The sequence below is a fragment of the Aulostomus chinensis genome, chromosome 1 (assembly GCF_037954235.1).
Source record: "Aulostomus chinensis isolate RoL2024-O1b breed Wild chromosome 1, RoL_Achi_v1.0, whole genome shotgun sequence".
Classification (NCBI taxonomy): Eukaryota; Metazoa; Chordata; class Actinopteri; order Syngnathiformes; family Aulostomidae; genus Aulostomus; species Aulostomus chinensis.
The window spans coordinates 30,045,074-30,062,022 of NC_141320.1; the positions used below are offsets into that span (position 1 = coordinate 30,045,074).

Consider the following 16,949-nt stretch of genomic DNA (forward strand, 5'->3'; position numbering starts at 1 on the left):
CGGGGGTGCTGGCTCTCACGTCGGGTGGCTGACAGGCATCGCTTCTCGGCCTTTTGGCTAAGATCAAGTGTAGTATCTGTTCTTATCAGTTTAATATCTGGTACGTTCCCTATCCGGGAACCATATATTAAAAAGCTTTTTGGAAGAGGGAGATGGAACGGGAGCTTGCTCCGTCCTTTCCACGCATCAACCTGGTATTGCAGTGTTTCCAGGAGTGGTGCAATGCCCCGCATTTCTCGTCGGAAATAAAACAAGCCTCCGCTAGGCACTCGCTCACCTGCTCCACCCAAAGCCGGACCAGGGTTCTCCTCCTGCACTGCAGCTTTTCCTCAGCCTGCGGCCGCAATGGCCTTCCAGGAACAGTGCGGGCCCCTCCCCTTTTGTCAGGAGCAAATCCCGTGCTCTTCAGGCCAACTCTCGAGTGCTGCACATGAGGCCGGGGCTGGATTTCCGCCCGCGCTGCCGCTGGGCGTCAAGTTGTGGCTCCGTTTGCACTCCAGATAAGGATGGAGGTCCGCTGACGGCACTGCTCTCGGAGCCTTTCCCAAAAGGCTTTGGAATGCACTCTGAAAGACCTGAACCTTCAATGTGCCTGAGCTTCCCGGGCTTGGGATATCCGACATCCGGCATCGTTGTGAGAAACAAAGGGGGCTGCGCACGCGGCAGATTGGCACAAGGTAGGAAAGATCAGGCGCTGTGTCGGCCTCCCTGCCTGTCAGTCAGAAGGCTGTGTCCCTGGAGCTCATGTCTGTTCCTAAGCTCAGCGAGTCATACTTACCTGGCAGGGGAGATACCATGATCAGCAAGGTGGTTCTCCCCGGTGAGGCTCAGCCATTGCACTGGGGCTGTGCTGACCCTGGTGAATTCCCCAAATGTGGGAATCTCAACTGCATAATTTCTGACAGTGGGGGACTGCGTCCGCGCTCTCCCCTGTGATCGTGTGAAAAAAGGAAAGAAAGAAAGAAAGGCCGACCACGGCGGCAACAACAACAACGGTGACCGCCTGTCCCGGCCAGTTGGCGGTCTCCTCTTGTGCTGGCCAGCCTGAGGAGACCGCGGAGGACGTAGCCTCGATGAGCTCCCAGTATCTCTCACACCTTCCAGCCCTAAATGAAGAGGGCAGGGTTTCTGCCACATTTAGTTGAGGGTCATGGTATCTGACAAGCCCTGGGCTCAGGACAATACATCCACGGCTCGTCTTCGCAGTAAGTGGAATGATACCAGAGAATTCATGCGTGGGAGGAGATCAACTTGGAAAACCCCGACTCCAGGATGAGTCGCTGGCTTGTGGCTTTGAACACCGCTTTGTTTTACTTTGAGTCGCCCCACTAGCATAGCAGGGTGAAGGCACCGATTGCCTTTGCTTTGGATAGCAGTGGGGACAACCAGTGCGCCAGATGTAGTGTTTATGGCACTGCATTTTGTGTCGCCACCCAAAATGTTGCAGTTCCTGCCCACAGCCGCGGCCGGGATTGGCTGTACCGGGGGTGCTGGCTCTCACGTCGGGTGGCTGACAGGCATCGCTTCTCGGCCTTTTGGCTAAGATCAAGTGTAGTATCTGTTCTTATCAGTTTAATATCTGGTACGTTCCCTATCCGGGAACCATATATTAAATAGCTTTTTGGAACAGGGAGATGGAACGGGAGCTTGCTCCGTCCTTTCCACGCATCAACCTGGTATTGCAGTGTTTCCAGGAGTGGTGCAATGCCCCGCATTTCTCGTCGGAAATAAAACAAGCCTCCGCCAGGCACTCGCTCACCTGCTCCACCCAAAGCCGGACCAGGGTTCTCCTCCTGCACTGCAGCTTTTCCTCAGCCTGCGGCCGCAATGGCCTTCCAGGAACAGTGCGGGCCCCTCCCCTTTTGTCAGGAGCAAATCCCGTGCTCTTCAGGCCAACTCTCGAGTGCTGCACATGAGGCCGGGGCTGGATTTCCGCCCGCGCTGCCGCTGGGCGTCAAGTTGTGGCTCCGTTTGCACTCCAGATAAGGATGGAGGTCCGCTGACGGCACTGCTCTCGGAGCCTTTCCCAAAAGGCTTTGGAATGCACTCTGAAAGACCTGAACCTTCAATGTGCCTGAGCTTCCCGGGCTTGGGATATCCGACATCCGGCATCGTTGTGAGAAACAAAGGGGGCTGCGCACGCGGCAGATTGGCACAAGGTAGGAAAGATCAGGCGCTGTGTCGGCCTCCCTGCCTGTCAGTCAGAAGGCTGTGTCCCTGGAGCTCATGTCTGTTCCTAAGCTCAGCGAGTCATACTTACCTGGCAGGGGAGATACCATGATCAGCAAGGTGGTTCTCCCCGGGTGAGGCTCAGCCATTGCACTGGGGCTGTGCTGACCCTGGTGAATTCCCCAAATGTGGGAATCTCAACTGCATAATTTCTGACAGTGGGGGACTGCGTCCGCGCTCTCCCCTGTGATCGTGTGAAAAAAGGAAAGAAAGAAAGAAAGGCCGACCACGGCGGCAACAACAACAACGGTGACCGCCTGTCCCGGCCAGTTGGCGGTCTCCTCTTGTGCTGGCCAGCCTGAGGAGACCGCGGAGGACGTAGCCTCGATGAGCTCCCAGTATCTCTCACACCTTCCAGCCCTAAATGAAGAGGGCAGGGTTTCTGCCACATTTAGTTGAGGGTCATGGTATCTGACAAGCCCTGAGCTCAGGACAATACATCCACGGCTCGTCTTCGCAGTAAGTGGAATGATACCAGAGAATTCATGCGTGGGAGGAGATCAACTTGGAAAACCCCGACTCCAGGATGAGTCGCTGGCTTGTGGCTTTGAACACCGCTTTGTTTTACTTTGAGTCGCCCCACTAGCATAGCAGGGTGAAGGCACCGATTGCCTTTGCTTTGGATAGCAGTGGGGACAACCAGTGTGCCAGATGTAGTGTTTATGGCACTGCATTTTGTGTCGCCACCCAAAATGTTGCAGTTCCTGCCCACAGCCGCGGCCGGGATTGGCTGTACCGGGGGTGCTGGCTCTCACGTCGGGTGGCTGACAGGCATCGCTTCTCGGCCTTTTGGCTAAGATCAAGTGTAGTATCTGTTCTTATCAGTTTAATATCTGGTACGTTCCCTATCCGGGAACCATATATTAAATTGCTTTTTAGAACAGGGAGATGGAACGGGAGCTTGCTCCGTCCTTTCCACGCATCAACCTGGTATTGCAGTGTTTCCAGGAGTGGTGCAATGCCCCGCATTTCTCGTCGGAAATAAAACAAGCCTCCGCCAGGCACTCGCTCACCTGCTCCACCCAAAGCCGGACCAGGGTTCTCCTCCTGCACTGCAGCTTTTCCTCAGCCTGCGGCCTCAATGGCCTTCCAGGAACAGTGCGGGCCCCTCCCCTTTTGTCAGGAGCAAATCCCGTGCTCTTCAGGCCAACTCTCGAGTGCTGCACATGAGGCCGGGGCTGGATTTCCGCCCGCGCTGCCGCTGGGCGTCAAGTTGTGGCTCCGTTTGCACTCCAGATAAGGATGGAGGTCCGCTGACGGCACTGCTCTCGGAGCCTTTCCCAAAAGGCTTTGGAATGCACTCTGAAAGACCTGAACCTTCAATGTGCCTGAGCTTCCCGGGCTTGGGATATCCGACATCCGGCATCGTTGTGAGAAACAAAGGGGGCTGCGCACGCGGCAGATTGGCACAAGGTAGGAAAGATCAGGCGCTGTGTCGGCCTCCCTGCCTGTCAGTCAGAAGGCTGTGTCCCTGGAGCTCATGTCTGTTCCTAAGCTCAGCGAGTCATACTTACCTGGCAGGGGAGATACCATGATCAGCAAGGTGGTTCTCCCCGGGTGAGGCTCAGCCATTGCACTGGGGCTGTGCTGACCCTGGTGAATTCCCCAAATGTGGGAATCTCAACTGCATAATTTCTGACAGTGGGGGACTGCGTCCGCGCTCTCCCCTGTGATCGTGTGAAAAAAGGAAAGAAAGAAAGAAAGGCCGACCACGGTGGCAACAACAACAACGGTGACCGCCTTTCCTGGCCAGTTGGCGGTCTCCTCTTGTGCTGGCCAGCCTGAGGAGACCGCGGAGGACGTAGCCTCGATGAGCTCCCAGTATCTCTCACACCTTCCAGCCCTAAATGAAGAGGGCAGGGTTTCTGCCACATTTAGTTGAGGGTCATGGTATCTGACAAGCCCTGGGCTCAGGACAATACATCCACGGCTCGTCTTCGCAGTAAGTGGAAGGATACCAGAGAGAATTCATGCGTGGGAGGAGATCAACTTGGAAAACCCTGACTCTCATCTCAGATCATTAGCAATTCTTCTTACATCACTGTCGCATTATTTTTAGTTTCATAGCAACTCTTACTACATTACTGTGTCATTATTTTAAGGTTTTTAGCAACTCTTCATAAATTACTGTCAGCATCACTTTGAGTTTATTAGCAACTATCACTACATTACTGTCAGCATCATTCTTGAATTCATTAGCAATTCTTCCGGCATCACTGTAGCATCATTTTGAGATCATTAGCAATTCTTACGACATCACCGTAGTATAATTTTGAGGTTAGTAGCAACTCTTACTACATGACTGTCAGCTTCACTTTGAGGTTGTTCAAAACACTTACTACGTTACTGTAAGCATAACTGAGTTTATTAGCAACTATCACTACATGACTGTCAGCATCACTTTGAGTTCATTAACAATTCTTCCGACATCACTGTAGCATTATTTTGAGGTTATTAGCAACTCTTACTACATTACTCTCAGCATCATTTTTAGGTTACTCGCAACTCTAACCAGGTGACTGTCAGCATCACTTTGAGGTTATTCGAAACTTTCACTACATCACTGTCGCATCATTTTGAGATCATTAGCAATTCTTCTGACATCACTGTCGCATTATTTTGAGGTTCGTAGCAACTCTTACTGCATGACTGTCAGCATCACTTTGAGGTTATTCGAAACTTTCACGACATTACAGTTAGCATCATTTTGAGTTCCTTAGCAGTTCTTCCGACATCACTGTCGCATTATTTTGAGGTTCGTAGCAACTCTTACTACATGACTGTCAGCATCACTTTGAGGTAGTTCGAAACACTTACGACATTACTGTAAGCATCACTGAGTTTATTAGCAACTATCGCTACATTACTGTTGGCATTATTTTGAGTTCATTAGCAATTCTTACTACATGACCGTCACATCATTTTGATATCATTAGCAATTCTTACAACATCACTGTAGCATCAGTTTGAGATCATTAGCAGCTCTTACTAGATTTCCGTCAGCATCATTTTGAGTTTATTAGCAATTCTTCCGACATCGCTGTCGCATTATTTTGAGTTTTGTAGCAACTCTTACTATATGACTGTAAGCATCACTTTGAGGCCATTCGAAACTTTCATTCCATTACAGTTAGCATCATTTTGAGTTCATTAGCAATTCTTGCTACATCACTGTCGCATCATTTTGAGACCATTAGCAATTCTTCCAACATCACTGTCGCATTATTTTGAGGTTCGTAGCAACTCTGACTACATGACTGTCAGCATCACTTTGAGGTAGTTCGAAACACTTACTACATTACTGTAAGCATCATTTTGAGTGTATTAGCAATTCTTATGACAACAGTGTAGCATAATTTTAACGTTAGTTTCAACTCTTCCTACATTACCGTCAGCATCATTTTTAGTTTTTTAGCATCTCTTACTACATCACTGTAGCATCATTTTGAGTTCATTAGCAACTCTTCCGACATCACTGTCGCATTATTTTGAGTTTAGTAGCAACTCTTACTACATGACTGTCAGCATCATTTTGAGGGAGTTTGAAACTCTTACTACATTATTGTAAGTATCACTGAGTTTATTAGCAACTATCACTACGTTACTGTTAGCATCATTTTGAGTTCATTAGAAATTTTTCTGAAATCACTGTCGCATTATTTTGAGGTTATTAGCAACTCTTAATACATTACTGTCCGCATCATTTTTAGGTTACTCGAAACTCTAACCACATGACTGTCAGCATCACTTTGAGGTTATTCGAAACTTTCACTACATTACTGTTAGCATCATTTTGAATTTATTAGCAGCTCTTACTAGATTACCGTCGCATCATTTTGAGATCATGAGCAATTCTTCCGACATCACAGTCGCATTATTTTGTGGTTTTTAGCAACTCTTACTACATTATTCTTGCATTATTTTGAGGTTCGTAGCAACTCTTACCACATGACTGTCAGCATCACTTTGAGGTTATTCGAAACTTTCACTACATTACTGTTAGCATCATTTTGAATTTATTAGCAGCTCTTACTAGATTACCGTCGCATCATTTTGAGATCATGAGCAATTCTTCCGACATCACAGTCGCATTATTTTGTGGTTTTTCGCAACTCTTACTACATTATTCTTGCATTATTTTGAGGTTCGTAGCAACTCTTACTACATGACTGTAAGCATCACTGAGTTTATTAGCAACTATCACTACATTACTGTTTGCATCGTTTTGAGTTTATTAGCAATTCTTACGACATCACTGTCGCATCATTTTGAGATCATTAGCAATTCTTCTGAAATCACTGTCGCATTACTTTGAGGTTCGAAGCAACTCTTACTACATTACTGTCAGCATCACTTAGTTTATTAGCAACTATCACTACATTACTGTTAGCATCATTTTGAGTTCATTAGCAATGTGGGGCTTTGATTGGGAATTGTAAGAAAAATCACTGAATGAACAACACAAACACAGACTGTGTCTGAAATTCCACACCTGCACCCGAAACCAGTGTGGAATCAATTGTATCCACTGTCAATCCTGATTCTGGAGAAATTTCTTTGTGTGTTTTGATGGACGCGAGCCAAGCAGAAATTTCCCACAATACAATAGGGCGGCGTTTGGTCAGTGTTGAGCAGGCGTCAGTCTGACAATGATGTCATATTATTGTGTCATCACTTGACCAGACCCAAAAGTAGGCTCAGGTATCAGTTTCTTCTCAATGCTAATGTCTGCTAGCTTAGTCTGCTACTTTGATGGCTCTGCCTGCTCAAAGGTCCAGACCCCTGGATGTGGTGGTTCCTACCTGAATGTAGAGTCTGTCAGCTCATGTTGTTAAATCAACTCACCAGGAACACCAGTAGATTTCAATGGACTGACAATGAGTCTCATTGAATGGGTGTCTCGTCCAACGAGAAACACTCAGTCTCAGGTTGAAGCTCATCAATGAGGTCTTGTGGATCAGTGGCTTGCATGAATGAATGAGTTGGAAGACTTCTTGGAAATTAAAGAGGATTTAATACACTTCAGAAAACCCTTAAGACAGAGTGATAATTCCAGCAGAGTAATTAAGGCCCATATTGAGTAGCAGGTATGAATTAGCCTGGATTTATCTGAGCTTCAAGTAGACGGCTAAGAGGCAGGTGGAAAGGTGTGTAGGATGAACGATGGTGACCTCCAACCAAATGAAGAGGACTGAGTGGAGGCTGACCAGCTCTACGGAGTCAGGCGGAGTTTGGCAGCGAGACAGGAGTCCAGGCCTGAATCGGTGAAAACCAACGTAACCGGCTTACGTTCTCAGCTGGATTCTCCCATCGATGTACGACGCCTCTCCAACGAACTGGTGGGAGGACGGCCTCCAAAGCCTCCACCTCGTCGACCGTGGCTCCCGCTGAGATTCGCTCGATGAAGAAGGGAAGCGCGTTGATTGGCTACCCTCTGGTCTCAGGCTGCTGGCTGCCTGGACTAAGCTGCTCTTCTCCAACACAAAGGTGGCTTCTCTCTCTTCAAGGCTCACAGGAGGTCAAGAGTGTAGCGACCGTGAGCCGAGATCGATGATGAATTACAAAAATAGAAAATCAAAAAATAAATTAGAGGAATAGAAAAGAAAAGGGGGGGGGGCGGACCAGCTGCTCTAGGAGCTCACACACAAAGGGCAGAAACAAGAAGCACTGAAGAGAGCGCCAGCAGTGGATGGTGCCACCACTGTTACAGTAAACTGGTCCGCCTCAGAGCAGTGACCTTTGACCTGTGAGGGGTTGTTGGCCATTCAGCACACTTTGCTGTCTTCAGTCCTTCTCAGATATCAACAAATGAAGCTGGTTGAACAGACAGCAATCATCATCACTCAGAGACATCACCTGGAGAGGAAGACTGCTCCGAGTTCTGACAATGACAGTGAAGAGGCAAGGAGAGCTGGACAACCACAGACAGTGAAACATTCGGAACATCATGTTGATACACGTGTGTGTGTGTGTGTGTGTGTGTGTGTGTGTGTGTGTGTGTGTAACCATGTTAAACTCTTTTAAATAAATGTTTCAGCCTGCTATTATCTGGATGCTGTATGATTCCTGCAACCCCAGACTAACTCAGGTGTTCGTACTGCAACCTATGGTGATGAGGAGAATGATGAACAATCCACAAGGTGATCAGAAAATAAGAAATGGATTCAGGAACAACAAACCCATCTCTGAACATGTGATTGAAACATGTGAGTGGGACTGGCAGAACCTGGCTTTACCTCAAAGTGTCTCATCCAGAGATCTGTGACAGGCGTCTGCTGTGGAGGGTCAGTCTGTCCGTCCACATTCAGATCATTGATGCAGCGACTCTGCTAGGATCAAACTACTCAGGATGAAACAGACCAATGCTGACATCAAGTAGCAACTCAGCAGCTGATCAACTGAGTCCTCAGCACCAGTAGAGCCTGGTCCTGGTCCCTGGGGGGCTCCAACCACCAGCCTCTCTGTTAACAGCCGAGCGCCACAGAGACTCTGAGTCTCCTGCTGTTCATGAAGAGTTTTCAGGCTAAATTCAGTGTGTGAGGTCCACACTGCACATTTGAGGGACCATGAAGGACAGAGGAGAGTCTGACTGTCATGGTGAAAGCCTTCAGCACTAGAACTGAAACAGCCCCACCATCTTAACCCCCCCAGACCAAACATCATCGTCCAGCCTCCAACCAGAGGTCCATCAGTTATCATGGAGCCACAGGTGGAGTCTGGATTCTTTTCTAGAATGAGACGGCAGTGACAGTCCTGCAGAGTGACATCACTGACATGAATGGATGACTTCAGTCACATGACTGGATGACTTCAGTCACATGACTTCAGTGCCAAACAGTGCACATTGGTGCCGACCAGTCAAAACCACCTCAGACTGTATCATTCTATATGCTTGGCTGTAGTGTGTGTGTGTGTGTGTGTGTGTGTGTGTGTGTGTGTGTTTTTAAAAAGGCAAAAAACTCTTTTTTTAAGCAACAGAACTTTAATACAAACACAAAATGAAAAGCAGAACAAGCCAGAACCCAAAATATGGATTTACAGAGGAAGCGTGCTGGGCCCAGAACCCAGAGGTGGATGGATCAAAACCATCCTCTGCTGAAAGAAGGGAACAAAATAAACCTGGTTGTTTTGAAATGTGAATCTGTTGAAGAGGGTGGAAATGGTGAGGGAGTCAGTTGTTCCTTTTGTTTTATGACAGAGACCTCATTGTTAACTAAATCATTTTAATTCTTTACTTGAAGATTCACGCTTTTTCGCTCAAAATGTTTGACAACTTCCTCCATGCTGGTGCCCCATCACACACAACAGGTGCACTTGTCCTCTTTTCTCCTCTGACCCTCAAACATTCACAGTCTTCCAGTGAACGTCCAATTGTCCTCTGAAATAAGAGATGAATCTTTCCCTGCTGAGACTCCTGATCTCTGACTGTCACTAGCATGTGCTAGCAGAATACAGCACTCCTTCTTCATGATCTGTCTTTGTCTCTGACCAGCTCTCCTGCTCTCTTTCCTCCTACCAGTCAAAGCAGACATCTTCACCTACTGATCTTGGATCTGCTGCCCGTTCCTGCCTGGTAAAAGAAGGAACCAGCACCTGGTTCTCCAGGCTGAATGAACTCCAGGACGTTGGCCAGCCATGTCAGTTGAAACCTTATTTGTCCTAATAGAGAAAAAATAAGTCTGATTGTTGATGAAAGATGTCATCATGGCTTTGAAACTGTGGTTGGGGACCAGCCAACATGAGCACATTCATGGAAGAATAGCAGGAAAAACAGGAAGTGTTAGTTAGCAAGTACTCACCAGTCTGTCACTATCATACTTGATTCTAGTGGAACAAAATGGCTGCTGCTGACTGTGCTGCCTGGTGGAGGATCACTCTTCACCATCCTCTCAGGCCTTGATGGAACCAAAAAGGCCAGTTCCTGGAGAAGATCCTCTAGGGGTCCAGGTTAAAGCGGTGCCCCAGCTGGCACCAGGCGCTGACCCAGGTCCTGCATGGGAGATACTGTCAGTTCTGTTCTGCCCTGCTCACAACCACAGGCTGGTGTTGAGGCCTGCAGCAACCAGGGCCCCAGTCACCAAGAGTATAAAGGCTGGTCATTGTGGCAGTGGGAGGAGTCAAAATGAAGACAGACCAATGTGAGCAGGACGTTCCTGGAGAAGTCAGAAGAACTTGACCATGTTTCCTACAGTACCCAGGAGGCCTGGTAGTTGTTGAAGGAAGCTCCAAAAGCAAAGAGCAGACAGCAGGACATCAAAAGAAAAGATCCAGACACTAAAACTACAAGTAGAAACAAGAAGAAATACTAAAAGCTTTGGAAAGATACTACAAGGTTGGATATACATTATTATATACACTACTATTCTGACTGACTCCGAAAGAGGGACAGGAAACATTAGAATGTGGATCAGATCAGCTGATTTCAGTGTTGAGTCCATCCCTCCATCCACTTTCTGTTCTTATCCTTTAAGGGTCACGGGGGGGGGGGGGGCGATCCCAGGTGACGTTGTTCAAGAGGCAGGGTTCACCCTGGACAGGTCACCAGTCCATCAGGAGAAATGAGGTGGACGGTATCATGCAACCTAAACTAAAACATTAGTCAGATCAAATTCAGATTAAAGCAAGAGTCTCCAGATCAAAGTCAGAATTCCTGATGATGTCATCAGGGCTTTGACAGTAACTAGAATTCTGTCTTTGATCTCAGGAGGACATGAAAGAAACACAATTGAGGAAAGTAGAAGAGAGCATGGCTGCATGATGGTGCAGTGGTGAGCACTGTGGCCTCACAGCAAGAAGGTTCTGGTTTGAGTCCAGGCTTGGGTGGGGAATCTTTCTGTGTAGAGCCTGCATGTTCTCCCCATGAATGCGTGGGTTCTCTCTGGTACTCCGGCTCCTTCCCACCGTCCAAAGACATGTAATTGGGGACGAGGCTGATTGGACACTCTAAATTGACCGTAGGTATAAATGGTTGTTCGTCTCTGTGTGCTGACCCTGTGATGGACTGGTGACCTGTCCAGGGTGAACCCCGCCTCTGGCCCGTAGATGCTGGGATAGGCTCCACCCCCCCCCCTCGACCATCAGTATAGGTGTTTTGTTAATTGCATGCCACATGAAATTATTGTTTATTACTGTTGGTCAGTTTTCTAGCGACAGTCTCACAGTGGCAAGACAAGAACACTTCTACTTTTGATGATGACAGTTTGTTCAACACTAAACTTCATCCAGTACCATGTTGTCAAACACTGGAACCTCCACAGCACCTGAACAGGGACTTGAACCCTGGACCCTCAGATTAAAAGTCTGATGCTCTACCGTCTGAGCTCCTCAGGCTCTTTCTACAGCATTGAGACAGGAACAGAAACACCTGTGAAGGTCAAACTGATGCTTTCTTGACTTGTTCAGTCCTCCATGTTAAAGTCCACCATGCTTTTGATTGGCTCTGATTCTCTGTGGCAAAATCCAACAAGAGGCTCCAAAAATGTCCTGAATGTCACAAGAATGCACAGGACAAGATGTTAGTTTCCTTCATGTCTGCAGTTCCTCCACTGGAAAGTAAAGTCAATGCTGCTCCTCTGCTGAAACCTGGGATCGGACCAGGGACCTTTAGATCTTCAGTCTAAGGCTCTCCCAACTGAGCTGGTTCAGTTCTGAGTGAGGGCCCTGCTTCTCTCATTTATAATCTCTTCCACTCTCACTGGACCTTAGAGAGGATTGGAGCTTCTGAAGTCCTGACACATTGAACAGTTCTCCAGGACCATTTTTGATGAAGGTCTGGATCACACCAGCCTTTTTTGTTTGTCTTCTTGCACCACCGTGCCGCCCCTACTAGTCGTCTACATATCAGTGTTCTCAGTATTGCACGAACATTCACATCAGTATTGTGCTAATATTTTATTTCCTGGCTCTTCAATCCTCCTATTATGAAGTTGATTGCTTCAGCGACCAGGAGACGTTATCATTGGCAGCTAGTTTACTATTATTGCTGCTGCTGTTGTTGGTTGTGTGTCTGTCTTCCATCCCCCTGTCCCTCTGTCTTTCTCTCTGCTTGTCTTTCACCCTCATCTTGTTCCCATCTTTTTGTCATTCTCTCCCTCCTTTCTCTCTGTCTTTTGTCTTTCCTTCTCTATATTTGTCTTCTGCTGTCTGTCCTGTCCTGCTCTCTTTCAACAACCAACCAGTCAAAGCAGATGTCCGGTTAAAAAAATATGATAAAAGAACTCTTGGTTTGATTTGGCTTGAGACATGAAGAAGATAGGATTGTTTTCCTTTCATTTTAGAAGCTTTTCCAGATTCATGAAAAGATCATCAATCAGTGCAGTATTTCAGACAGACTTCTGGTCCGTGAGGACGAGGAATCCAGCACAGATCCACAGAACTCCAACTGCCATCTTTGATGGTTCCTTTACAGTCTGTAGGGTGGAGAGATCCTCCTGAGTCTGGCTTGGAATGTTTGTCTGTAGATGTGTTGGCCCTGTGATGGACTGGTGACCTGTCCAGGGTGAACACGGCCTGTCGCCCAAAAGCTGCTGGGATAGGCTCCACCCCCTCCATGACCCTGAACAGGATAAGCAGAAGACAATGGACAGAAGTCCTGACACATTGAACAGTTCTCCAGGACCATTTTTGATGAAGGTCTGGATCACACCAGCCTTTTTTGTTTGTCTTCTTCCAGTGTCCTCAACATTGTGTGAGCCAATAATTCCACATCTGTACCAGACACACCTCTGGTTGGTGGGTTTATGGATCTTTCTGTTCTAACAGTGTCTTTTATCTTGCTTTTATCTTTTCTATCTTTTCTTTGTATCTGCATTCTGTGGGGCACGGTGGCTCTGGAAGAGCGCTCTAACTATTGTCACTGTACCCCCCCCCCCCCGTACAACGAAAATAAAAGATTCTGATTCCGATTCTGACACACACACACACACACACACACACACACGCGTGTATCAACATGATGTTCCGAATGTTTCACTGTCTGTGGTTGTCCAGCTCTCCTTGCCTCTTCACTGTCATTGTCAGAACTCGGAGCAGTCTTCCTCTCCAGGTGATGTCTCTGAGTGATGATGATTGCTGTCTGTTCAACCAGCTTCATTTGTTGATATCTGAGAAGGACTGAAGACAGCAAAGTGTGCTGATTGGCCAACAACCCCTCACAGGTCAAAGGTCACTGCTCTGAGGCGGACCAGTTTACTGTAACAGTGGTGGCACCATCCACTGCTGGCGCTCTCTTCAGTGCTTCTTGTTTCTGCCCTTTGTGTGTGAGCTCCTAGAGCAGCTGGTCCGCCCCCCCCCCTTTTCTTTTCTATTCCTCTAATTTATTTTTTGATTTTCTATTTTTGTAATTCATCATCGATCTCGGCTCACGGTCGCTACACTCTTGACCTCCTGTGAGCCTTGAAGAGAGAGAAGCCACCTTTGTGTTGGAGAAGAGCAGCTTAGTCCAGGCAGCCAGCAGCCTGAGACCAGAGGGTAGCCCATCAACGCGCTTCCCTTCTTCATCGAGCGAATCTCAGCGGGAGCCACGGTCGACGAGGTGGAGGCTTTGGAGGCCGTCCTCCCACCAGTTCGTTGGAGAGGCGTCGTACATCGATGGGAGAATCCAGCTGAGAACGTAAGCCGGTTACGTTGGTTTTCACCGATTCAGGCCTGGACTCCTGTCTCGCTGCCAAACTCCGCCTGACTCCGTAGAGCTGGTCAGCCTCCACTCAGTCCTCTTCATTTGGTTGGAGGTCACCATCGTTCATCCTACACACCTTTCCACCTGCCTCTTAGCCGTCTACTTGAAGCTCAGATAAATCCAGGCTAATTCATACCTGCTACTCAATATGGGCCTTAATTACTCTGCTGGAATTATCACTCTGTCTTAAGGGTTTTCTTCATTGTATTAAATCCTCTTTAATTTCCAAGAAGTCTTCCAACTCATTCATTCATGCAAGCCACTGATCCACAAGACCTCATTGATGAGCTTCAACCTGAGACTGATTGTTTCTCGTTGGACGAGACACCCATTCAATGAGACTCATTGTCAGTCCATTGAAATCTACTGGTGTTCCTGGTGAGTTGATTTAACAACATGAGCTGACAGAATCTACGTTCAGGTAGGAACCACCACATCCAGGGGTCTGGACCTTTGAGCAGGCAGAGCCATCAAAGTAGCAGACTAAGCTAGCAGACATTAGCATTGAGAAGAAACTGATACCTGAGCCTACTTTTGGGTCTGGTCAGGTGATGACACAATAAAATGACATCATTGTCAGACTGACGCCTGCTCAACACTGACCAAACGCCGCCCTATTGCATTGTGGGAAATTTCTACTTGGCTCGCGTCCATCAAAACACACAAAGAAATTTCTCCAGAATCAGTATGGTTAGTGGATACAATTGAGTCCACACTGGTTTTTCATTCTGAGTCGGGTGCAGGTGTGGAATTTCAGACACAGTCTGTGTTTGTGTTGTTCATTCAGTGATTTTTCTTACAATTCCCAATCAAAGCCCCACATTGCTAATGAACTCAAAATGATGCGAACAGTAATGTAGTGATAGTTGCTAATAAACTAAGTGATGCTGACACTCATGTGGTTAGAGTTTCAAGTAACCTAAAAATGATGCAGACAGTAATGTAGTAAGAGTTGCTAATAACCTCAAAGTAATGCGACAGTGATTTCAGAAGAATTGCTAATGATCTCAAAATGATGCGACAGTGATTTAGTAAGAATTGCTAATGAACTCAAAATGATGCTGACAGTAATGTAGTGATAGTTGCTACGAACCTCAAAATAATGCGACTGTGATGTCAGAAGAATTGCAAATGAACTTAAAATGATGCTAACAGTAATGTAGTGATAGTTGCTAATCAAGTCAGTGATGCTTGCAGTAATGTAGTAAGTGTTTCAAACAACCTCAAAGTGATGCTGACAGTCATGTAGTAAGAGTTGCTACGAACCTCAAAATAATGTGACAGTAATGTAGTAAAAGTTGCCACGAACCTCAAAATATTGCGACAGTGATGTCGGAGTAATTGCTAATAAACTCAAAATGATGCTAACAGTTATGTAGTGATAGTTGCTAATCAACTCAGTGATGCTTACAGTAATGTAGTAAGAGTTTCCAACAACCTGAAAGTGATGCTGACAGTCATGTAGTAAGTGTTTTCAACAACTTCAAAGTGATGCTGACAGTCTTGTAGTAAGAGTTGCTAATGAACTCAATTTAATGCGACAGTGATGTCTTAAGAATTGCTAATAGACTCAAAATTATGCTAACAGTAAAGTAGTAAGAGTTGCTTCGAACCTCAAAATAAAACAACGGTGATGTGGTAAAAGTTGCTACGAACCTCAAAATATTGCGACAGTGTATCGGAAGAATAGCTAATTAACTCAAAATGAAGCTAACAGTAATGTAGTGATAGTTGCTAATCAATTCAGTGATGCTTACAGTAATGTAGTAAGTGTTTCGAAAAACCTCAAAGTGATGCTGACAGTCATGTAGTAAGAGTTGCTACGAACCTCAAAATAATGCGACAGTGATGTCAGAAGAATTGCTAAAGATCTCAAAATGATGCGACAGTGATTTAGTAAGAATTGCTAATGAACTCAAAATGATGCTAACAGTAATGGAGTGAACATTTCGAACAACCTCAAAGTGATGCTGAAAGTCATGTACTAAGAGTTGCTACGAAGCTAAAAATAATGTGACAGTGATGTCGGAAGAATTGCTAATGATCTCAAAATGATGCGACAGTGATGTAGTAAGAATTGCTAATGAACTCAAAATGATGCTAACAGTAATGGAGTGAAAGTTTCGAATAACCTCAAAATGATGCTGACGGTCATGTAGTAAGAGTTGCTACGAACCTCAAAATAATGCGACTGATGTCAGAAGAATTGCTAAAGATCTCAAAATGATGCGACACTGATTTAGTAAGAATTGCTAATGAACTCAAAATGATGCTAACAGTAATGGAGTGAAAGTTTCGAACAACCTCAAAGTGATGCTGATAGTCATGTAGTAAGAGTTGCTTCGAACCTCAAAATAATGCGACAGTGATGTCGGAAGAATTGCTTGTGATCTCAAATGATGTGACAGTGATGTAGTAAGAATTGCTAATGAACTCAAAATGATGCTAACAGTAATGGAGTGAAAGTTTCGAATAACCTCAAAGTGATGCTGACAGTCATGTGGTTTGAGTTGCGAGTAAATTAAAAATGATGCTGAAAGTGATGTTGTAAGAATTGCTATTGAACTCAAAACGATGCTAACAGTATCGTAGTGATAGTTGCAAATAAACTCAGTGATGCTTACAGTAATGTAGTAAGTGTTTCGAACAACCTCAAAGTGATGCTGACAGTCATGTAGTAAGAGTTGCTACTAACCTCAAAGTGATGCTAACAGTAATGTAATGATAGTTGCTAATGAACTCAAAGTGATGCTGACAGTAATGTAGTAAGTGTTTCAAACAACCTCAAAGTGATGCTGACAGTCATGTCGTAAGAGTTGCTACTAACCTCAATTTAATGCTACAGTGATGTCTATGAATTGCTAATAAACTCAAAATGACGCTAACAGTAATGTAGTGATAGTTGCTAATAAACTCAGTGATGCTTACAGTAATGTAGTAAGTGTTTCAAACAACCTCAAAGTGATGCTGACAGTCATGTAGTAAGAGTTGCTACTAACCTCAATTTAATGCTACAGTGATGTCTATGAATTGCTAATAAACT

At 46.0% G+C, this 16,949-nt stretch overlaps 6 non-coding genes across 6 annotated transcripts; all 6 read left to right on the forward strand.

Moving 5' to 3' along the window:
• Window positions 1-37: 37 nt before the first annotated feature.
• Window positions 38-228, forward strand: LOC147271116 (U2 spliceosomal RNA). Its single transcript, XR_015117273.1, has one exon. It is a non-coding gene; the product is annotated as a U2 spliceosomal RNA (small nuclear RNA).
• A 542-nt stretch (window positions 229-770) lies between these two features.
• Window positions 771-933, forward strand: LOC147271117 (U1 spliceosomal RNA). Its single transcript, XR_015116977.1, has one exon. It is a non-coding gene; the product is annotated as a U1 spliceosomal RNA (small nuclear RNA).
• A 586-nt stretch (window positions 934-1,519) lies between these two features.
• Window positions 1,520-1,710, forward strand: LOC147271118 (U2 spliceosomal RNA). The gene has a single exon (XR_015117204.1). It is a non-coding gene; the product is annotated as a U2 spliceosomal RNA (small nuclear RNA).
• A 542-nt stretch (window positions 1,711-2,252) lies between these two features.
• Window positions 2,253-2,416, forward strand: LOC147271119 (U1 spliceosomal RNA). The gene has a single exon (XR_015116506.1). It is a non-coding gene; the product is annotated as a U1 spliceosomal RNA (small nuclear RNA).
• Window positions 2,417-3,002: 586 nt separating this feature from the next.
• On the forward strand, window positions 3,003-3,193 carry LOC147271120 (U2 spliceosomal RNA). Its single transcript, XR_015117211.1, has one exon. It is a non-coding gene; the product is annotated as a U2 spliceosomal RNA (small nuclear RNA).
• A 542-nt stretch (window positions 3,194-3,735) lies between these two features.
• LOC147271121 (U1 spliceosomal RNA) lies at window positions 3,736-3,899 on the forward strand. Its single transcript, XR_015116520.1, has one exon. It is a non-coding gene; the product is annotated as a U1 spliceosomal RNA (small nuclear RNA).
• Window positions 3,900-16,949: the final 13,050 nt, after the last annotated feature.